Below are 25,192 nucleotides of genomic sequence, written 5' to 3'. Positions count from 1 at the left end.
AGCAAGATCTTACCACTGCCATATTCAACGAGAGAGCTGGGTCAGTCATTTCACCAATTTGTATGCTCAACCCAGCATTAAATGTAGTGCTCACATGTATTCAACATTGTTGATCCAACCCTTTGGATAATTATGTTATGGCAGGTACTGGAGTTATAACGGACCCAATAGTTTTTTCCTTGTCAGAAACTCATACAGTCATAGCATCGCTAAAATCAGCCAAAGCACCTGGCCCTGATAAAATTCCCAGAGATTTGTATAAATATGAGTCACTGATTTGGGCCGGTTATATCAATATATTATCTAATGCTATAGCTGCCGGTGAGTCTATTACTAAATCCTGGAGAGGGGCTGAAATATTTCTGGTTTATAAAAAGGGTGATCCGAGTATCACCTTGAATTACAAGCTCATCAGCCTTATCGACAACCTACAAAAAGTCTTTGCTAGGCAGGTTTTCGATAGACTGTTGCTATGGGTTGTTTCAAATTGTGTGGTCTCCTCATTTCAAACCAGCATTAGGCCCGAGACTGGCACATCTGATCAAGTATTTTGCATAGCTTTTCTGGAAGTACATATTTCTTGCCAAACAGAAACTGTACATGGCATTTGTTGACTTGTGAGCCACATTCGACCTGGTCCCCAGGGGGGAATTGTGAAAGGTCTTTTGCAGCATGGGTATACCCAGGAACATAATACATCTCATGGCGTGGCTGCACGAGGACACCCAACTGCAGGTCGTATGGGGTAGTCAAGGAGGGCTCACTGATCACATTCCGATCCAGCACGGCATCAACCAAGGATACGTTCTGTCACATACTCTGTTTATATTATATATACATGAGAAAGTACAATTGTTTACATACTGCTTTTTTCTGGTGACTCTGTCTTGGTTTCTAAGACACCGACTGGGCTTCAGATTCTTAATGAAAAATTCCTATTGTTTTCTAAGGCAAGAGATCTTGATTTGAATGTTGCCAAAACCAAGCTTATTGTGTTTAGTACAGGGCCAGTCAAGAGCTGCACGATCATATTAGGTTATGTGCCCCTGGAAAGAGTGTGTTCCACTACCTAGGCATAAGAATTTCAGACAGTCTTGGTTAGGAAACCCACCTTATTAAGAGTTCCCTTCCTATCATGCATAGGTCTAAAGCTACCCTGCACTTTTGTAGAGGCACTAGTAGGAGAGTAATATCCTCCACCATTAAAGCTTATCAAGCTAAAGTGCAGAGTGCAGCTATCTTTGGAGCAGAGGTGTGGGGCTATCATACCTAAACTAAAAGTCTAAACTTAGACCAAAAGTACTGGTAGTAAAGTTAGACTTTTGGTCAAAGTTTAGACTTTTAGTTTGTGTTAAGATCAAAAGTCTAACTTTACCACGAGTAAATTGATACTTTTGGTCTAAGTTTAGACTTTTGGTCTAAACTTACACCAAAAGTCTAAACTTAAACTAAAAGTATAACTTTACTACGAGTAAAGTTAGACTTTAGGTCTAAGTTTAGACTTTTGGGTGAAACTTGGACTTTTGGTCTAAGTTTACCTTTGTGAATCGGGCCTCTAGATTGTAGCAGAAAACACCTTTGTTAGATCTTTACTTGTGTGTCCAGTAAGTACCCCCCAGATTACAATTTATTTAGATTTAGGCCTAAATAGGATCTCTGGTTTGGTAGCACTGAATCCCTTGGTATATTGGGTCCATCTTTGGACCACTCCTGAACTTACGAAATACAGAGATTCTCTTATGGATCTTTTGGCAAGACAAACTGCAAGCCAATTCTTTAAAATCTTGTTACTGGGCACATGTACGTTGTCCTTAGGATTTTAAAATATGACACTTCTAACGCAATTGTATTTGCTGTTAGTATGTTTTCTGGTGGCTGTCTGGCACACGTTCAACTGTTTTTAAATGGTAAAGCTGACATTAACTTTGAGTAGGTAATTATACTTAACTATTAGTTTAATTTTAGCTGTTTATGTATTTTAACTGATTATTTGTATTGTTTGTATTCTGTATGATTTGATGGGTTACCATGACTGAAGAAAGCTTGTGTTTGATGATGATGAAGACCTCACATCTGGTTGGCAAAACACTTCGATGTAAAATCACTTGCTGCAACATCAGCATGGTGTAGAAAATGTTTAAATGCAGAAATCAAATGTGTGTGTAAAACAACAATTAGGTGCAACATCACTCTGAGATCAAAGTCGAAAGCACTGTGGTATCAGATTGAGGCATAAAATGACATGTAGGTGCAAGATCATATTAAACTGCAAAATCACCTTTAGTGCAACATCAACAAAGTGTGCAAGGCATTGGGGAGCAAAAATCACGTAAAGGAGGAAACATTACCAATTGCAAAATCACATTTAGGTGCAAATTCTTTCCATGTATAACATCAACAGGAGTGTAAAACATATAGAAGCAAAAATCAGAATCCGGTGTGCTGGCATACTTAAAGGGTAAATGTGTGATAGGAGCTACTTATGGTCAAATAAATTCATTGTGATCTATTAATATTATTGGTGTTGAAATAATGACCACATCAGACAAGATTACAGTAGTGGCCCCTATATGCATGACGAATGGCAGTGATCACCCCAGTGCATCAGAAAGGGTTGCCAGCATTAATGTTAAGAAGGCTTTGTCAATTTGAAATGCCTCTTCATGGAAAAAAACTGCCACTCGTACAAAAGTAATAGTGTTAGTAATAAGTATTGCATATGATTTATCACTCACAAAACAGTTGTATATATATTTAGGCTATTTAGCCATGTTTCTCCAAACATCAGCTTTTGAGCTCTGAAAAGAATACACACTTTTGTCATACATGCATTAATTCAACCAAGCCAAAAGTTCTAATTTAGTAGGCTGAGATATACACACAAGAGCTACTTACAGATAGCTGGAGAGCTACCAGTAGCTCACAAGCTACTCAGAGAAGCCTGATCTACATCGCCCACACACAAATGCAAACCACATTGATGTGTGCAAGCCAAAGTATTTTGCCTTAACAAAACAGATAGCACAGACTCCCATGCATGTGCACATTGCCAACGTGTGCGAGTGAGAGAGTGCACCAACCACTGGGTTCTGTTGCTATGCCATGAGAGTGTGCTGCAGATACAAAGACCAGTATAAGGCTGTGTCCATGCTGCACCTATCCTCTATGGTTCTCTCAGGTTCTCAAGCAAATCTGGTTGGTATGATATTGGCTTCACAGACTGTGCGTACTCATGTTCACTTTGGACTATAGATGGAAGGGTTTCCTTTCTGACATGAAAAATAACCAACTCTTTATTGAGAGCATATATCCAGTGTATCCTTTATGGCCCATTTCCCACAGTACGTTTCCAATCAAGGCTCCTACATAAAGGTCAAAGGCAGTGCAAGAAATGAGGGAGATCAAGCCAGATCACCGGTCAGGCAGCTATTATTGAGCAGGATCCAGGATCAGGGCTGACCCAAGTGAAATATATTGAATTGTCTTGGTGGTGTAATTTGCTGACACTGAGACACGTTCAGCAACACCTGCACATGGCCTACTTTCTGTTCCAAGCAGCAACATGTGGTCGATGAAAGGGCTCCATTATTTTCACTTCCAGCTGGGCCCAAAACAAAGGCCTCACTTTAAAAGCAATGCAATGGAGGGTACAAAGGCACACAGCTTGTAATCACTTCACAAGTACTGAAGAGAAACAGCGGAACCAAGTCTTTGACTAGTTCAACCTCTGTGTATAAGCAATATGCATATTCTGTGAGACTATCATACGTATTGATCTTTCAGTTGATACACTAGTAATTTATATAGCACTTACTAATTTGTTTTTTTATTGAATTATTTAACAGTGCTACTAATCCCAATGTAGCGTGCAAGAACACTTTACAAGACATGCACACATAATGCACATATAAATCCAGCGTGTGGAAATCAAGGTACAGGATGTGATACATAAGACAATGAAGGTTACACGGTGTAGAAGTCACATATTGACTTTACTGGTTGGCATTATATGTTAAGGGTGTATAGTCGGGAGAAATACAAAATCAGGATTTAAAGCTTAAGTAATGCTTGAGGTTGCCTGTGGTGCAAACAATGTTTTGCTACCCAAAGGAACTTTTTTAGGCAGCCTTGTAATGACAGGTTGAGAAACAAAACAAAAAGGTTCTAAAAAAATGCCCTGCATTTTGCATGCAGCTCTTCATGATGGTTTGTAACTCACTGTGCCATGTTAGGAGGATTGCATTTCATTGACTGCAAGTAACAAAGGTCTCTCTGTGTCAAAAGCAGTAACCCTCTTACCTATCTACATAAAATAACATTCTGTGAACCACATAATACAAATTGTGCTTTGGAGGAGACACATATAACCTCTATGCTACTTTACAAGTCAAAATTGTCACTAGACATAACAAAGATCTCTCTAGCAATTCCATTAGGCACCAGAGTTATCTTAACATTCGTATTATCCCTGAGATATGCTGGGCACATAAAGATCACTGTAGCAGTTTTCTTAACCGCATGAGATGTTTTAAAATGCAACCTTTGTGACCAATTAAGCCAAAACAGATATACTGTCACCTTTGTCCTTATGCCAATTACCCTGCAGCAGAGTTTCTAAAAAATATGGGGCATATTTACAATATTTTGACTCCGGGCAGCACCACAAGGATTCTTGTGGTGCTCTTCTGCATCAAAAAAAAAGGGCAGGAATGCACTGTATCTATAAGATACAGAGCATTCCTGTCCTCTTCCACTGCACTGGTGCACAATTGGCTGCCATGAGCCAACGCAGGCGCCTTTGCACCATGGTGCAAGGGTGTCTGCATTGTAGGAATGATGTTTTTGTGCAGGAGGTGACACCTTCCTGCACAAAAACAATCAACTGAGGCATTTTCCTCCTTCTATGTGTGCTGCAGAATGCAGAACACACATAAAGAGGAAAAAACGAGAAGAAATAAAGGGGCATATTTATACTCCGTTTGCGCCGAATTTGCGTCGTTTTTTTCGACGCAAATTCGACGCAAAACTAACTCCATATTTATACTTTGGCATTAGACGCGTCTAGCGCCAAAGTTCATGGAGTTAGCGTCATTTTTTTGCGTGAACACCTTCCTTGCGTTAATGATATGCAAGGTAGGAGTTCCCGTCTTAAAAAATGACTCCGATGCTATTGCGTCGGATTTATACTCCCGGGCAAAAATGACGCCCGGGAGTGGGCGGGTCTAAAAAACCCGCATTAGCGCCGGATTTTAGCGCCTGGGTCAGGGCAGGCGTTAAGGGACCTGTGGGCTCAGAATGAGCCCAGAGGTGCCCTCCCCTGCCCCCAGGGACACCCCCTGCCACCCTTGCCCACCCCAGGAGGACACCCAAGGCTGGAGGGACCCACCCCAGGGACATAAAGGTAAGTCCAGGTAGGTATTTTTTTTTTTTTTTAATTGTGGCATAGGGGGGCCTGATTTGTGCCCCCCTACATGCCACTATGCCCAATGACCATGCCCAGGGGACAGAAGTCCCCTGGGCATGGCCATTGGGCAAGGGGGCATGACTCCTGTCTTTGCTAAGACAGGAGTCATTTCAATGGGGGATGGGCGTCGTAAAAAAATGGCGCAAATCGGGTTGAGGCGATTTTTTTGTCTCAGCTTGACTTGCACCATTTCTGGACGCCCATACGCCATTTTCCCCCTACGCCGGCGCTGCCTGGTGTACGTCGTTTTTTTAACGCACAACAGACAGCGCCGGCGGCTAACGCAGGCTAACGTCATTCAATAAATACGGCGCCCGCATGGTGCTTCAGAATGGCGTTAGACGGCGCTAATTTTTTGAACGCAAAACTGCGTTGGCGCAGTTTTGCGTCAAAAAGTATAAATATGGGCCAAAGTTATTTCTCCTCGTTACACCTCCCCTGAGGAGGCGTAGGCTTTTGACGCATTCCCAGGTTTACAAATCCTTGCAAATCTAGGAATGTTTCAAAATGCATGGGTGTTGCATGGGAAAACCCACTGCAACATACATGGAATGCCTCTTTGATGCAGCGTAAGGCAATGCAGCACCTTGCTCTGCGTTGCCTTATTCCATATCCACACGTCCATAAAAAGTGACACAAACTGGCTTTGCATGACCTTGTAAATATTGGCCTGCAGTCTGCACTGCCAGTGTGTCAAAAAAAGTGATGCACCAGTGGAGCAAGCAGCTTGTAAATATGCCCCTATATGTGTAAATTGACTCTCTGACACCACCCTGCATGACTCCACCCCCGTGTTGCCAGACTCTAACACCTAATGTATTCATTTCAGGAGTATTTTTTCTAACTCCAGCACTGATCAAAAGCGATTTCGTCATTTGTAAATTGCAAACACTCATGAAAAAGGAAAAGCTTTATATCAATGTGAATGCTGTTGGAGGAGGTACGACATCAGAAAAAACTTTAATCTGTAGTTCCTGCAGATGAAACAAATCCAAGTGCTGTTGACACACATTCAGTGATTTCAGCACTGCAGCACCAGAAAATCAGAAATTTGGATTTGGGCAAAGCCAACTCAGGCTTTCGTATTTCCAAGGTTAATAAAATGAATAGAATAGAGCTTGGTATAAGTAGTGAGTTTTTATTCACCACTTCTGTAAACAACAAATATGTAGTAGCATAAGAACTAGATTGGAAACGGTTTACTGTAACTGACGTAGAATGGGCTGCTGAAGAGCATGTAAGTAATACAAAAATGTGTCCAGAACGTTGTTTGAAAGTTCTGCTTGTCGATGAGAAAATTGACTCGTGTTGATGTTATGATTATAAGGCTACTCCCCGTCAATGAAGTCACACTGATGACACACTCACTCATCTACCTCACCCCTAAATCTGAGATTGGCTGCACATTCTAAACAAACATTGGCAAAGACATTAGGGGGCCATATTTATACTTTTTGACACAAAACTGCGCCGGCGCAGTTTTGCATCAAAAATAATACCGCCGGTTAACGCCATTTTGGTGCGCCGTGCGGGCGTCAAATTTATACTTTGACGCACGGCAGCTCAAGCCACAGGTGTGAGTCATTTTTTTTTACGCACACCGCTGCGTCAAGTCGTAAAGCAAAACGACGTTAACGTGGCAGAAATGACTGTGGGTCGATTTACAACCCCGCTGTAATGGGTTCTTAGTCTATAGGGGAGGGATATATATTGGAATAATTCAATAGGCCCCAGCTTTGGATTGGATAAGTGCTTTAGTGGTATGTTTCAAAGTTTCTTTGCCTCTCTTTGTTTTAGGTTTCTGGGTGGCTCGCTACTGTGTTCATCCGGGTTCTTTTCCTTTCTTGTAGGTATCTGGATAGAGGTCTCAAACCAGTCTGTCCCTTGGTGGAGTAAGGTCAGTGCTTCTCTCCCGTGACGCTGTTTCAGGTTCCCCAAAACAGAAAGAACGGAACAACAGGTAAGTGTAGAGGTAAGGATATGGGGTTTAATAGGGTTAATAGGGGTGGTGGGAGGATGGGGTTGTGCAGGGTTGTGGTTGGGTATTTACTTTCTAGTGCAATTCACTTTCCCATGAACTTTCTCTCTTTCTCTCCTCTTTAATGTCTTTCTCTGGCTGGGAGAGGGGTTTTATCACAGTGGGATTAGTTGTTTTATGCTTAACAGACTTCTCCTTCTCTGCAGCACCTTTCCCCACTCCTCCCTGTAGATCCCTCACTCTTCCTCCCACCCTGTAACCATGTCGGCACCCAAGAAAGGCTTAGGTACGATCATACCTGTGAATGCCACGCCCCTCCGGGGACGTGGCGGGCCCCTTCGCGGTGTCCTGGTTTCTCTTCGGTGTTCTCCAACGGCTGGGAGAGATCTTCTCCTTCCTCCGGCTCCTTTGGGATCGGTTCGCTGGCTTCCTGGGATCCTTCGTTCACCGGCGTCTCCTTCCTCTCGGTCCTGGACGGCAGGGTTCCTTCCTGCTTCTCCGACGATGCCTTCGGGAGTCCGTCTTCAATTTCAAGGCAGATTTCGACACATTCAGCGTCTGACGTCACTCGCTCCAGTCTCTCTGGAGTGCCCCAGGGGTATGGTGTTGTCGGCTCCGGCTGCCTGAGAGTAACCGCGGCAATAGACGCCCGGTTACAAGTCCCCTCCCATGAATGGGGCTGTTCGAGTCCCAGAGAGGCCGGATGACGGGACAAATAGTCGGCCTGACCCATAAGCTCCCCAGGAAGGTGGCACACCTGGAAGGAAAAAGGTTGAAGTTCCATAAACCATCTCAGAATACGGATGTTGGTATCTGTGTGTCTTGAGAGCCAGGGAAGTGGAGCGTGGTCAGTATACAGTAAGAAGGACCGACCTAGGAGGTAATACTGTAGGCTTTCAATTGCCCACTTGATGGCCAGGCACTCCCTTTCTATTATAGGATATCTCTGTTCCCTGGGGAAACGTTTGTGACTTATATAGACCACAGGGTGGCTTATGTTCTCATTATCCTTTTGGAACAGAACCGCCCCCAGCCCTACATCTGAGGCATCAGTCTGCAAGTGAAATGGAAGATTAAAATCTGGACAGCTCAATACCGGCTGTGTAGTAAGACATCTCTGTAAAGTTTGGTAACTATGGGTTTGGTCAGGGCTGAGACTCATAATATTTTTGGGCTGTCCTTTCTTCAGGAGGTCTGTCAAGGGTGCCGCCAAGGAGGAATAATGCAGTATAACTCCCCTATAGTAACCAACTAGGCCTAAAAAAGAACGTACCTCCCTTTTTGTGGTAGGATCTTTTATGCCAGTAATGGCCTCTACTTTGTTCATCTGTGGTTTAATGATACCTTCTCCAATGTGATACCCCAAGTAAGAGATTTCATGAAAGGCAAGACGGCTTTTGGAGGGATTTGCTGTAAGACCCGCCTGGTGTAAGACAGTAAATATCTTATGTAAATGGCATAAGTGATCATCCCAGGTTTCGCTATAAATAACAATATCATCCAGATAGGCAGCCGCGTATCTGGTAGGAGGTCGTAATATTGTGTCTATAAGACGCTGGAAGGTGGCTGGAGCCCTATGCAACCCGAAAGGGAGAACAATAAAATGATATAGGCCCGAGGGAGTAGAGAAGGCAGTTTTTTCCTTATCCTCTGCTGCTAAGGGAATCTGCCAGTACCCCTTTGTCAAATCAAGCGTGGACATATACTTGGCTTTCCCTAATCTTTCTATGAGTTTGTCTACCCTGGGAAGTGGGTAGGTATCAAATTGGGACACTGCATTGACCAGTCTGAAGTCAATACAGAAGCGTATGGACCCATCTGGGTTGGGGAATAACACCACCGAGGAACACCATGGACTTTTTGAGGGCTCTATAATACCCATATCTAACATTTTCTCTATTTCTTTTTCTACTAGGACTTTTCAGGCCTCGGGAATACGATAGGGTCTTAACCTGACTAGTTTACCTGGTTGGGTTAAAATCTGGTGCTGTACTAAAGTGGTTTTACCCGGCTGTGTAGAAAACACTTGATTATGACAGTTGAGTAGTTGGGTTAACTGGCTACTCTGCTTTGACGTGAGATCTGTACTTCTTTGTGGTTCTTCGGTTTTGGAATGTCGGTCGGTAGGACACCACCCTATCTCTAACTCCTTAACCGTATTGAGCAAAGTTCCAGTTACTGAAGCATCTGTGGGCTCTTCCCATTTTTTTTTCAGATTTATGTGGAATATCTGGGTTCGTTGGGGAGTACCAGTCAGTTGGATGTTATAGGTAACTGGAGTTACTACCCCTTCCACCTCATACGGCCCCTGCCATTTTGCCAATAGTTTGTTATCGGAACTAGGTAGGAGTACTAACACCTTTTCCCCTTTATTTAAAGTTCTCATTCGAGTACTCGTATCATAATACTGTTTTTGTTTATTTTGGGCTTTTTCCATATTTTCCCTTACATCCTCCCATACTGATTGTAATCAGGATTTTAAATCGCTGGTATATTCTAAAAGGGATCTCTCTACACCCTCCTCCTCTTCCCATAGTTCCGCGGCCATATCTAATAATGTTCGGCGCTGCCGTCCAAAAACTAATTCAAAAGGACTGTGTCCTGTGGATGCTTGCTCATTGGTCTGAATGGCATATAGTACTAATGGCAACCTCCTATCCCAGTCTTTCCCTGACTCTGAAACCGATTTTCTTAAAAGGGTTTTCAGGGTGCGGTTGTATCTCTCCACCAAACCATCGGTTTGAGGGTGATAAACCGCAGTCCTCATTTGTTTAATTCCCAGAAGTTGACAGATCTGAGCCATTAGATTGGACATGAATTGTGTGCCTTGATCTGTTAGAATTTCTCTGGGAAAGCCTATTCGGGAAAATAATCCTATCATGGCATTAGCAACACTTTTGGTGTTAATACTGGTGAGCGGGATGCCCTCGGGGTACCGCGTGGCGTAGTCTACTAGTACTAATATATATCGATAACCCTTTGAGGAAGGTATAAGAGGTCCTATGATGTCTATCCCTATCCGTGAAAAGGGTATTTCAATAATGGGAAGGGGCTGTAAGGGGGCTTTTTTCTTATGACCAGGATCAATGAACTGACATTTAGGACATTGTTGACAAAATTTCCTGATCTGGGAAAATACCCCAGGCCAATAGAACTTCCTTAACAGATATTCTTCTGTTTTCTCTCTCCCATAGTGACCGCCCCCCGGTTGACTATGGGCCAGATGTAACACTTGCTGTCTATAGGGCTCGGGAACCAATAGTTGTTTCTTTTCCTGCCTGTCAATGTTAGTGATTCTATAAAGCAGATTTTTGATTATGGAAAAAGAAGGACCCTTCTCTTCAGGGGTTCATGGTCGGGTGGTTCTCCAGTCATTAAGTAGACTAGGATCCTCCCTTTGGCATGTACGGAAGGGGGGAAGACTATTGAGGGTGTGTACTCGTGTAATTACCCGATTATAGTCTGTGTCCTTTTGTCCATAGAGTCTCTTTGTTTCCCGTTTCTCTTTTCTAGCAGGTTTATAACGGATAGCCTGAGGTTGTATTTGCGTGTTGGAGAAAGGGGCATTCTTCCACCAGGAACTCGTATCCTCCTTATTCCTGGTACTAGCCAAAAGAACATCAAAGTCCTTATAATCTGTTCCGATTATAGCTTCTTCAACCAACCGTTCTACTACTCCCATTCTTATGGGGGTTTCTTTTCCTTCCCAAGAAAGGGTGGCCCAAGTCATGGGGTACTCTCTGGTTTTGCCATGGATACAACAAATGGAAACGGAAATCCCAGGAGTAAGGGTATGGCAGTCTATCAAGTCAGCCCTGATTACTGACTGGCTACATCCGGAGTCGATAAGTGCAATGGTTAGTCTTCCATTGATCAATAGCTCTTTCTTATAATGGGTATCTTTTCCCCCTGTAAAGAAAACCCGTCTTCTAGTAATACCTATTTCCATAGGTTCTGGTTTCTCGGTTTTAAGGGGAGAGACCCGGGCTTTGTGGCCCCACTCCTTACAACTATAACATTGGGGTTGTTGAAAAAACGGTCTCTCGACTCCTCTGGGTTTTACAGGATCTTCGACAGGTCTTCTTCCAGGGGGGAATCTGTCCTAGGTTTTGTCGCGCTGGGGTAGGTGTGGTGCGATGGAGGGGTGTCTTAAACTCGAGGGAGCGGTGGAAAGCACAGGCCAACTCGATGTAGTATTCGTGTCGGGACTCAGATGTTGTTTGATCCAATTGCGGGTAGTGACGGGTAGAGCCTCTAGATATTGTTCCAGTATAATGGCCTCAATAATATCTTCCCTATTAGTCCCTATGGGTCCCAGTCATTTGAGACCCAGATCTTTTACCCTAAAATACAAGGCTCTTGGATTCTCGGACGGTCCCCACTTGGCTTTCCTAAACCAAACCCTATAATGTTCTGTGTCGAATCCTACCCTCTCTAGGATGCTCTTTTTAATATCTTGGTAGGGCGTCATACCTCCCGGGTTTACAGCTTGATAGGCTGCTTGGAGGGTTCCGGTTAACAACGGGGCAATATACTGGACCCACCTATCTTGAGGCCAGGTAGCTGAAGTGGCGACTCGCTCAAAGTTTGTGAAAAAGGCATCCGGATCTTTGCCTTCCTGGTTCCTTTGTAACACTGAGCTTGGTACATTTGGATGTACTCGGGTGGCCGCGATGGTGTCTGTTAAGGATTTTAGGGCGTTTACATGTACCAACTGATTGTTGGCCATGATAGTGGCCTGACTTTTAAGAGCACTTTGTAGGGCTTCTCTTTCAACCCTAGCTTCCTTCTGTTGTTCTTCCCACACGATCTGAAGGTGCCTCTGCCCTTCAGCCAATTGCTGCATCATGTCCGCTATTGTAGGGGGTGCCTTCCATGGTCTCTATCCATCCTGGGCGCCTATTCCAATAAAATCCCACTTCGGACACCACTGTAATGGGTTCTTAGTCTATAGGGGAGGGATATATATTGGAATAATTCAATAGGCCCCGGCTTTGGATTGGATAAGTGCTTTATTGGTATGTTTTAAAGTTTCTTTGCCTCTCTTTGTTTTATGTTTCTGGGTGGCTCGCTACTGTGTTCATCCGGGTTCTTTTCCTTTCTTGCAGGGATCCGGGTAGAGGTCTCAAACCAGTCTGTCCCTTGGTGGAGTAAGGTCAGTGCTTCTCTCCTGTGACGCCGTATCGGGTTCCCCAAAACAGAAAGAACGGAACAACAGGTAAGTTTAGAGGTAAGGATATGGGGTTTAATAGGGTTAATAGGGGTGGTGGGAGGAAGGGGTTGTGCAGGGTTGTGGTTGGGTATTTACTTTCTGGTGCAATTCATCTTCCCGTGAACTTTCTCTCTTTCTCTCCTCTTTAATGTCTTTCTCTGGCTGGGAGAGGGGTTTTATCACAGTGGGATTAGTTGTTTTATGCTTAACAGACTTCTCCTTCTCTGCAGCACCTTTCCCCACTCCTCCCTGTAGTTCCCTCACTCTTCCTCCCACCCTGTAACCATGTCAGCACCCAAGAAAGGCTTAGGTACGATCGTACCTGTGAATTCCACGCCCCTCCGGGGATGTGGCGGGCCCCTTCGCGGTGTCCTGGTTTCTCCTCAGTGTTCTCCAACTGCTGGGAGAGATCTTCTCCTTCCTCCGGCTCCTTTGGGATCGGTTTGCGGGCTTCCTGGGATCCTTCGTTCACTGGCGTCTCCTTCCTCTCGGTCCTGGACGGCAGGGTTCCTTCCTGCTTCTCCGACGATGCCTTCGGGAGTCCGTCCTCAGTTTCAAGGCAGATTTCGACGCATTCAGCATCTGACATCACTCGCTCCAGTCTCTCTGGAGTGCCCCGGGGGTATGGTGTTGCCGGCTACAGCTGCCTGAGAGTAACCGCGGCGATAGACGCCCAGTTACACCCGCAAAACAGATATGTGGCGTTTTTTTGACGCAATAGCGTCAAAAAACCCCGCAAACACTGCCATTTCAGCAGAGGAGAGCCAAAATGGATCCCAGATGCCTCTACAGACCCCAGAAAGATGACAACAGACCAGGAACCAGCCAGGAGGACCCACACAAGAACCACGACACTTTTAAGAAGAAAAGAAAGTGTCGCTTCAGTGCAGAGGAACAGGAAATTCTGGTTAAAGAGGTGACGGAACACCAGCACCAACCGTTTGTCACCTCAAAATTGCCAATTAGTAGGAGAGAGGCTATATGGCAACAAATTGTCGACAAGATCAACAGTGTGGCATAAGTATGCAGAACAGTCATCGAGTGCAAGAAACACTGGCATGATTGCAAGTGCAGGACCAAGGAAAAGATGGCCAGGAACAGGAAGGCAGCACTGCAGACTGGAGGTGGGAGTCCAGCACACCAGGAGGCCCTGGGCCACATGGAGGAGATGGTCGCAGCCGTCATCCCTGAGGAGATCGTCACAGGGATTCAAGGACAGGACAGCGCAGACTACCAGGAGACAACGCACATGCAGGGTAAGTCGCATGGGGAATTAAAATGCACTAATGTCAACTGCAACCGGGGGGGAATACCTATTACACATTGCATGTAAGTCATCATATACATGGAGTGGCATGGGTAAAGGGGCACGGCATGGGGGCATGGCCTGCACAGACAGAAGCTGGGGCACACCATTACACTACACCAACAACAGTCCCATGGGGGTATGCTGCCATGCCAACGATGGAGCAAAGGGAAAGCCACGCCAGGAGGAAAGGGCACAACGTCAAACTGACATCCTGGCACACATCAGCCACCATACCCCCCACATTAACTAGGGCCCTATTAACAACCTCTAGCTATACCGACAACTGGAATGTAACTGCCACAACAGTTGCCACTACCACCTCCACTCTGTGTGCAGCTGAAGTAGCCAATGGCAGTAACCTCCCCATGGATCATACACACCTAAATTAGAGGGTTGAGGATGACAGCTCCAGTAATCCCCTGAAAAAAGACAAAGGCCCCAGTACTGTCAAATGTCAATGCCCATAGTTGTTGCAAACATCAGCCAATGTCAACCACAATAGGAGCTACACAGCACTAAGGACATACCCATGCTACATATGTCAGGGTCCATCCTGTGCCTGGGTCACAATGCAACATCCCAAATGTCATACTGCTCAGACAACAGCATTGAGGGGGAGGACACATGTAACTGGTCACTGAAATACACTTGCACAGTCAGAGGAGGAAATAGGACACTGATATGATTATCAGGGCAATCCAATGTACCACACATTCCCAACATCAGCTGTACACATTACCAATGCCAACATCCATATCGTGCCATAACATTGCTATGCATAGGATATGCTACATGTCAACTACATTTAAGTGGATGTGAAAGATCAGAGACTGGGGTAGGTCCAGATTGTTAAGTGTGCTGCCAGTGCCATCAGAACACCCACAGCCAGTGAAAGGCCTCACCATGAGAATGGATGTAGATGGAGGGTTGAGTAGGACAAGAAGGTGGCAAACCACTATTTGGCCTAAAACTATACTAGAGGAGATGATGCAGAGAAGTCCAATAACTTAATACTATACATGTGACATGCAGGTGGGCCATAGGCGTGGGAGAATGCCCACCTGAAAGACTGGATCAATGAACACGAAACAAGATCACAATGTGAATTCATCACAAGGCAGGCATGTCACATCACTAATGCCACAACACAGACACACTAATTGTACCCCGTTTCATTGCAGAGGAAGATGGATCTCCTGCGGATATGCCTGTCCCAGAATACCCTGATGACATGGGTGACGAGCTGACAAACATTCCCCAGGAGACCATCCAAGAGGTCCTTGGAACCCTCCAGACCCCACCTTCAGTCACAAGGAGGAGCACAGAACAAGCAGCCATCACAGAGGACCCACCCACCACCCCAATTGTAAGACCTGCCAGCTCCAATACAGCTGACGGCTCAGACGACACAGGCACCAGATTTGAGCGAACTGTAGTCGGAGTACAGTGGGAACTGGCCAAGGAGGTGCGGGTAGGGATGCAAACTATGGCAGCCAGCCTTGAGGGGGTGCGCTTGTGCATGATGTCATCTGCAGATCAGGCAGCAACTATGCAAGCGCTAACATCTATCTTGCAGGAACAGCAAAAAAGCCTGAAGGAAATCAGCACAGCTGTAATACAGTTGACCCAACACCTACAACAGCAATCCTGTCAATGCGTGCACGAATGCAACATTGAACCCCTCAGGGCCGACCTGGCTGCCTACCATTGTGATGTGGCTGCTATTCTTAAGAATCAGCAGATCCTCCTTGCAGCAGTACTGCCCTTAAGACCTTTACAGGTAGCAGCGACAGGGATGTTGCCCCTTCACAACCACCACCAACAAGGACAGAGGAGGCAACATACACATCAGAAGAAGAAGACATGGAACAGATCACCTTCACACGGAAAAGTACCCGGAAGCACTAGTCCCTGCCACATAGCCAACTATTACCAAGGTCCTGCGCTTTGTAACATGCCAGTCTTACAACAACTCTACTTAATGACTGTTCTGCTTACCACTGTATATCTTGTCAGCCTGCCCAGTGATTGTCTCTCTCTTACTCATTGGCAAATCCTGTCCCTCTGCACTGTTTGAAACATCACCCCAGCATGTCAAAAGCATTTCCTTAACCCCTTGTTTAGGATCACAATGTAAGATGTCAGTATAATGGACTCACAATCATGGACAATGTACAAATAGCACTACAGCACTTTTCAATAAATAGCCCTTACACAACAAATCTGTCTCTGGGTAATGTGACATATCAACTGTGCAGTAGATAACAGAAATTTGCCTACTGTCAAATTACGTAGCTTGTCAATACAACTGTCCTGATATTATGTAGGCAGATAAATCTGCACAGTGGCCATGATTGCATCCTACTCTGCCCTTCTTGAGGGAAATATCTGATGAAGTGAGAAACCATACACCATCATGCTGTGTTGGACAGAATAATGCTTCCTCAAGGGATATCTAAGTCATCAAATAGTGGCAGCAAAATGTTGTCACCATGCAATACTGACACATATAACAGTGCACACAAATCTAAGCAAACACTACAAAAACTGCATGAATGAAGCTGTCTGAGTTTACATCCAAATAGGTAATCATGCTGAACTGTGTCACAAATGATCAATGTGAGTCATGAAGACAAGACTACAAGAGTGCTTACGAGAACTCATCTTATAAGGGTGTCCTTGAACATCACACTGCAGTCAGACCTAAAACTGTTCCCCCAATACCAAGTCTGGAAGCACTGTTTGTGACGTAGAAAACATACTTATCGACAGAAACACGTTGGGATCCATAGTAACTGTGATTGGTGGTTGCAACGAATGGTGGAAACTTTGCAAGGTAGCTCTGGGGTAGCTGCCAATCTTACAGCTCAGTTGGGATTTGTTTGTAGCATAGGACACAAATGTAATAGAACAACATTCATGTACACTAATTCGAAGGCCATGGTCAAGTAGCATTTAACACATACTGTAAAGGGTTAACTATATATTTATTTAATGGTAATCACAGAAGAGGAAACTGAGGGAAAAGTCTTACCTACCCTAATCTACCCTGACTACTCATTACCCACAACTGTCCCTAACTAACCAAAGCTAAACTTACTTATCACATGTAACAAAATGTTCTAAACATCAACCCCCCAACCCCCCTTTGAGACGGGACACATGGAGGACAACACATACTAACCTAAACACATACTATACTATCCTAAACAAATATATATTTTTTTGTATTTTTTTTTTTATTAAACACACAAGAACCCCAACATAGCCCTACACCCACACACTTAATAAGTAAAAATAGAAAGGATCAGGATCCCCCACCCACTAACACTAACTAAACTAACAGACTATACTAACCTAACACTAAGCCCCCTAAGCCCACTAAGTATGAGAACAAGGAAAGAGGAGGGAGGGGAGGGAATCATGTCCATTGTCACAACAGTCTAGAGGTTGGCCCTCTGGAGGGTCCTCTTTATGGACTTCACACGCCTGTTAATGTGGCGAACATCCCGGCTCAGATTGCTTATCTTCCGCAAGACACAGTCCATCTTCTGTTCCATTTTGTGGAATGCTGCAAGGTCAACTGATGGAGCTGGGGCAGTCTGGGTACCGGCGGAGGAGGTCTGTGCGCGTGTGGAGCCAAGGCCAGTGGGCTGTCCTGCACCTGTTGTAATGCTGGGGCCTAGAAGTACGGCAGACGTAGGGACAACAGTCCCAGCTATCGGTGGGGCCACCTGGGTTGAAGTGGTGGTTGTGCTGGTGGAGGCTGTGGTGGGCAAAGCAGGGTCACCTTGTGGGAAGGTCCTCCATGCCCCGGAGGCCCGTTCATGGCGTTATCGACGGGCCATCCTCCTGAACCCCGGCTCTACCAGCAGGATGTGCTGGTATCTCATGGCCCGCCGCTGGAACTCACGGACCTGGTCGGGATTCATGTTTGCAGCTGTGTAGACAAATGCAAATAATTTACATTAGGAACTGCATTGTGTGAAATGGCACAAGAAGTCAATCAGACAATACATCTACTGTTCTTGTAACAGCTCATATCACCATACAGATCATTGAATGTCCCTGAGTAAGTACATGGCAGGCCAGCCTACAAAGGTCACATCACACATAGCATATCCACATCCTACAAGATGGGTAACAACTGGCATTGACTTGCCATCTGAGTTCTGCCAGTTATCAGCTAACAATCATGCTGCATATCCTCCGCCAATCCCTGGGCTACAAATGTCAGTGTACGGAATGTAAAACTAAAGCCACATGGTCTGCAATTTGCAACAGGACTTGCCAGTATAGTGCCCATGTGCCATACCTGAGTGTGTATACTAGATTCCGACCATACAGTCACTTATTCACATGTATGTGTAACATACTGGTAGCATCAGTCCCAGGTACCCTATTCACAAACCCATGCCTGTGTTTGAGGGTGGGGGGGTGGAGAAACAACTAACAATTCCAAACAACATGGACACCGAGGAGTGTGTAGAAAACTCCACACGTGTTTGGCTCTACACACACACCACAGGTAAGGTCTATCAACAATTAGGAATCTGCAAACCCTTGACCAATCAAAGCGCCACACATGTCAGGAAATGCAGAGCTTGGTACACAACATATACTTCCAGTAAGTCATGACTTACACCAGACACAGAGTTGCAAGAACACCCATGATCATGATTAGCATGCACACCTAGGCCATTGCACTGAAGTTCCACATACGTGTAGCACAACATGTGGAAGTACATGCTGCTAGGAAGTTCTACCTACAGTTTAATAAGTACCTTGGTAAATAGGGAAGCAGAAGTCTGTTGGAAAGCAATTTGCTGTACCAATCTGGGAGAATGTGGGTCTGACAGGCTGACTAAATCTGAGCTGACTTCAGTGCGACTCTTGTTGATACAAGTGTCATCCACATGACTTACCCCAGTTCTCATTGTGGGGCCTACAGTAATGACCTACAATCCCTAGATAATACAATAGGATACGCATTGGCCAACTCAAAACATTTGAGAAACTGAAATCCCACTCATGGAACAAGACAAATGATTGGCCAACGCATCACACCTTGCTATGCGTTCAACACACACGAGTCCATCACACATAACCAGCAAACACAACACATAACAGACATATCAACACTTACTGGAGTGGTCGGGGTCTTCAAATGTAGCCACCTCTCCCACAGTGTAGGGTGCTGGTCCACCTGTAAGGCATGGAAGGAAGAAATGTGCTCAAAATCTGTGCACTGACCAACAATTTCAAAGACATATACAATGTGTTGGCTGAATAAGGAAATGACAGCCATTCTGACATGATGATACTGCATCTGATAAATCACAGCCAACATGTACATAGCATGGGTCTCCTGTGACAGTTACACACATATCTGCACACATGCAGTGGCCCTAACTATCATGTGGTGGCAAACATGCCCCGTCATTAGTGTTAATGGAGTTTAATCGTCTCATCATGTGCATCCAAGAGAGACATCCAAAGCCTGGTTACTTAAGGACTGCATTACCAGTCAAAAAGCCTATGTGGCCATGAACACATGTCATACACATAGGTAAAATGTACAGAGGAGCAGGGACTTTTGTAAGCCCTCCTGTTGTTACAGTGTCTTCATTTGATGTGGCCCTGCAATGGTGATTTGCACCAACCATGGAGATGTGAAGCCATGTGCGTACCTTTGGACTGCCATCCCTAATTGGAATGTGGCACAACTCTCTCCAAATACCAGTCTAAGATGTTAGCTGAGGGCACCTTACACCTTTTACCGATATTTTCTAATCCAGATCTGACATGTATCCAAAAAGATGAAGGACCACAATAATCCCTAACATTCATAGAACTTCCGTGAACGCTTTCCTTCCACATTCACCAGACTCACATGAGTCATATGTCTGGGCCACTTTGCTATCATCAATTGACGTGAAGCCAGCACTCATTTTCTGCATCATGTAGTGTTTCCAAAGTCAGTCTAGCTATTGCGTCAACAAAGTTAGCCAATATTTTAGTACATCTTTACTTCTCTGGCAAATGTGGACTATATAGACATGATTGGCTCCTATTTTGTTTGGTTGTCTGACACAAAGGCAGCACCAATTTTCTTAACGGAAAAGTATCCTGTAAGTTTGCAGAGCACATGCTACCTGACAGCTAGCAATTCTGATCCTTCCCATAGTGTATCAAGTACCCTGTTTGTTCCCACAGCATTACTCACAGTCAGCAAGTTAGCTGGCAGATATTGTACAAATCATCTGATGTCACAACAGAGCATTTAATTGTGCACATTTACATGATTAGTACTCACCAACAGTGCCACCAATCACGATTCCCAGGTGGTCCAAGAGATCCTGCTCCCTGGTGATGAGGTCAGCCCACCGGTGCTTCAGCTGGTGGTCACTCCTCTGGCTGGCATACACACGGTGCAGGTGATGCAGCACCTTTCCCCACCGGATTCTGCGTGCCTCAGTATGATACCCCTGTATCACCCTGCCCCCTGCCTCGATCATCAGTGGTAAGAAATGGCACACAAGCCATATGAAGCTCCCCAACTCCTCTTCACCCATCCTGCCAAGACGTGGCTTACCAGACATCATGCAAATGAGAAGGGAAATAGGGGTTAAAGAAATAGAAAGGGGAAAAGGGGGAAAGAAGGGGTACAAAAACAGATGAAAAGTAAACTTAACCACTAAAAAGAGCCCAACTATCCCAAAACTAGCACCCACAATAGACTCCCACAAACAACAAAAACACTAGTAAACTGGACAAATTTAAACAACACACGGTAGGACACTATACACCAACAATATTTATTTCACTAAAGTGACAATTGAGACAGCACACAGGACACAAAAGCACAAAATCACTGGATACCACTCAGTAAACAGCCACACAGTCTAGAAGATTCACAGACTGCATACTGAAAGTGAAAGTACACCCACTGTACATGACCTTTAAATAGGATATCCTATTACATCACTTCCTGCATAAAATGTCCCCTGTTTTTCACGTTATGCATCATATTTTTTCACGCATACAGTTTGTGCATCATATTTTTTCGACGCACAGGAGTGCAAATTAGCCCGCATCCAAATAATAGTAAATAGTCTGTACAATTATTTGGATGCGGCCTAATTTTCACTCCTGTGCGTCAAAAATCATGATGCACAAACAGTATTTGTGGAAAAAAATGACGTATAACGCTAGCAACGTCAAATTTTCAGTACATGAACTGGTTTTAGGCATTTTTTCTGTTTTTATGTTATGTTACATTTGGGACACATCAGAGATAGGATGATGGCACCCACTATGGTGTTGATGGTGTATTTTCACATGTGAGACATCATACTGCAGCGGACCATGACCCGCTACTTCCTTAACAGCATTTTGACGGTTGGCTGACACACTAGATGGCCATAAGTGTGGCCTACATATATGTATTGCACAATTTGGGCATGTTTGGCATCAGGAGAGGATAGCCATGTGACGCAAATATGTACAATACCTCGATACCTATGGCTCAATGTGTGTGCAGTGGCAACTAATGTATTTGTTGACCAAGTGTGTGTGCATCACATGATGCATTATTGAACATATGCCTGTATGAATGTGGTAACAGCTTCCTAGGCACTTGTTGGTGAATCCCACAGTGAGTCAGACACATGCAAAGAGGAAGTGGGTACCATGTAGTTGGCCCAGACAGCCAAAGGTGAACCACAAATGTAATATGACGCCACAGTTGAGGTCATATAACTGTGCACAACTCTCCAGTGGCTGTGGTGGACCAGCAGATGAGGCAGCACGTGTCCACATATTTCCAGTGATCAATTGCACAGAGGTGTCTTGTTCATGTGTGTGGTCCAATGTTGAGCCTGTATATTTTTAGGGGTGTAATTTGTCACAGTTAGGTCCAGGTCTCATCATGAGTCAGTGGCAGCTATTCCAGTATCTACTGAGTATCCTTTGTTGATCAATGTGAGTAAAGTGGATGTGGACATAAGAACCTACATGGGGATGGTCCCAACCTGTCACTAAAGACGTGTAATGAGACAGTCAACATGGCAACCTTGGTGTGCTGAGTGAGATAATGTCTCAGGTGTCATGTTCCGGCAGGTGTCATTTCAACATTTGTATACAGGTTAGCCTCTGCAATTCCCACTGCATCTGGGAACATCATAGCCTCTGTGCTGATTATTCTCGCAGCTATTCACCACACACGGCCCATCAAAATGTTGTGAGCAATGTAATTCTGTGTGTGAACTGTCAGGGTCCTGACATGTGTGGATTTTTCATGGACATTATCAGAGATTGCTGGTTCTGCTGAAGGCCCCGTACCCAATCCCTGCATATGGCCCTGGGACACTATCGCACTTTGTCATTCATGCATAAATGAGACCCAGACAAGGGATGGGCCAAGAATTTCAGTATTCACAGGGGATTTAACAAATATGGTACAATTAAAAGGCAGATGATGCTATACAATGTATTTGGGTATGCACTGATGAAGCACATGCCGAAATACCCTCTGAGGAATGAGAGGTTTGCTAACGCAAGTGTGGTACATATGTAGCCACAGGGAAACTTTAGGGTGACGCACAGACAGATGGCAGTCAGGCTGACAGGATGCAGGGTGAATCAGGATCCAGCAATTTACCAAGTTACATAATCAGTGGTCTGACTAAGACTTTTTGGAGAACGAACTAGACAGTTGACATGTAAAACTGGGTATGTCCTGTGTTTTTGAAGGTGACAAATGATCCCAAGGGCTGTGTTACATGGCTTAATTAGTAGCAATGCTTCACGGTGTATTTGACAAAATGGCAACTCCTATGCTGTTCCAGGCATCAGCAGGACCAGTGCTTGTTGAAATGGGTGGTGTGCATGGAGGTGATCACAGGTGTGGGCTGCATCAATTTCTTACAAGTCCTGTAGGTGAGATTTGCATTCTAATGGCCAACAGACATTTTCATACGGGAAGCAATCTACAGGTGCTAACAGGGCTTAAAAACTAGAAGCCAGTGTCTTAATTGACCTGACGTCCATGCAGTCAGATGTTCTATGACAATGGTATACCATGGGAAAGGGTGTAGCACACAGGATTACTATTGTTTGTCTGTGTGTGTAGAGGAGGGAATATCAGGGTACACATCTTACTATTCCAGGGACCTCTTCAGACAGGTGGGTTGTGACCAGGTGCATGGGTGTGTCAGGAGTTAGGAAATGGGCTGACATGTACATGGAATGTCATGTGCGCAATGCTGCTCTATGTTCTGCTTCTATGGAACTCTGGTCACAGATAGTCCTTGCAAAGATTGGATGCAGTTGGACTTACTGCTGTCAAGGGTCTGGTCATACATTCCTGTTACTGATGCAAAAGCACATCAACTGCCTCATGTATGAGGCTTGTTTTCCCTTTATTGAGTGATGGGGGGTGATTCTCACCCTGGCGGGCGGCGGAGGCCGCCCGCCAAAGTTCCCCCCTCCAAAATACCGCTCCGCGTTTCGACAGACCGCTGAGGGTATTTTGGCTTTTGCACTGGGCTGGCGGGCGACCGCCAAAAGGCCGCCCGCCAGCCCAGTGCAAAAGACCCTTCCCACGAGGACGCCGGCTCAGAATTGAGCCGGCGGAGTGGGAAGGTGCGACGGGTGCAGTGGCACCCGTCGCGTATTTCAGTGTCTGCAAAGCAGACACTGAAATACAAAGTGGGGCCCTCTTACGGGGGCCCCTGCAGTGCCCATGCCATTGGCATGGGCACTGCAGGGGCCCCCAGGGGCCCCATGACAACCCATACCGCCATCCTGTTCCTGGCGGGAGAACTGCCAGGAACAGGAAGGCGGTATGGGCTGTCAGAATCCCCATGGTGGCGCAGCGAGCTGCGCCGCCATGGAGGATTCTAATGGGCAGCGGAAAACCGGCGGGAGACCGCCGGTTTTCCGCATCTGACCACGGCCAAACCGCCGCGGTCAGAATGCCCTGCGGGGCACCGCCAGCCTGTTGGCGGTGCTCCCGCCAACCCTGGCCCCGGCGGTCCATGACCGCCGGGGTCAGAATGACCCCCATGGTGTCTTAGTTGTGAACCATATGCTGCGATGAATGTTTTCAACATGTATGTTTGAAATAGGTGTGGTCCTCTGCTATTGCCTTTCAAAGGTGAAATGTGCAGGATATATGTCATTTACTGTGTGTGTGTATGTGACCGTTGTATGGTACACATCAGATTTGTTCTTGGATTTTCAGTGTCCTATTCGTTATATCAGCAATGCTCCATGAGGCAACACTCTTAATCTGACAGTTAGAGATAAAGGTGTGCAAAAATGAATAGCCAAACGATGATATGGTGATTATCATAGGTGTTTATTTCAATTAGTTAAGAAAGTGGTGATGGTGATTATATTTAAAAGAAATTGTTCACAATATGTTGCCGCCTACGTAAACCAGCGGTCGTGTTTTGTTGTTCCCCCTCATGTTGCAGGCCACCATCATCCTCTTCCTCCTCTTCAGGCATGTGTGGCTCGGGTTCCAGGAGGGGAATGTTCCTTTTTATGCAAATGTTGTGCAGAATAGCACATGTTAGGATGATCTTACAGACCATTTCCGGGGAATATAGGAGGCTACCACCAGTGATGTTGAGGCACCGGAACCTCGACTTGAGGATGCCGAAGGTCCTCTCGACTATGGTGTGTGTCCTCCTATGTGCGTCATTGTAGGCACACTCTGCTGCAGTACTCGGGTTGCCAATAGGTGTCATTATCCATGGCTGGATGCCATACCCCTGATCAGCTGCAAGAGAAAATTAATAGGATCATGTTGATGTAGCTAGCCCCATTGAAATCACCTTTCATGGCAGTAGTTGTCTTGTGTTGTCTGTGACTCTATTGTGTTATTATGTTGCATCCTAGGCTAGTAGGATTTACCATCTGTATTGGGTTTTTCCTTGGCAGAACGAGTGTTTGGCTGTTGACCGGTTGTCAGCAGTATGTTTTGGGATTTGCAGTACAGTGTCCCCTCCCTAGCATTGTGACTTGTGATACTGGTGTCCCTGTGTCTTCACTGGGGGTGAGATGATAGTTCCATACACAGGTTAAAATTGACAGTGGTGGTAACATGTTAGCATCTATGTACCCTGGACATCCCTTACCTTTAGACTTATGCAATGGATTAATGTAAACATTATTGAGACGCTTACAATTTGCAAGATGACATTTAGGCAAACCACTCCA

The sequence above is a fragment of the Pleurodeles waltl genome, chromosome 5 (assembly GCF_031143425.1).
Source record: "Pleurodeles waltl isolate 20211129_DDA chromosome 5, aPleWal1.hap1.20221129, whole genome shotgun sequence".
Taxonomy (NCBI): domain Eukaryota; kingdom Metazoa; phylum Chordata; class Amphibia; order Caudata; family Salamandridae; genus Pleurodeles; species Pleurodeles waltl.
Note: the sequence above shows the minus strand (reverse complement) of the source record.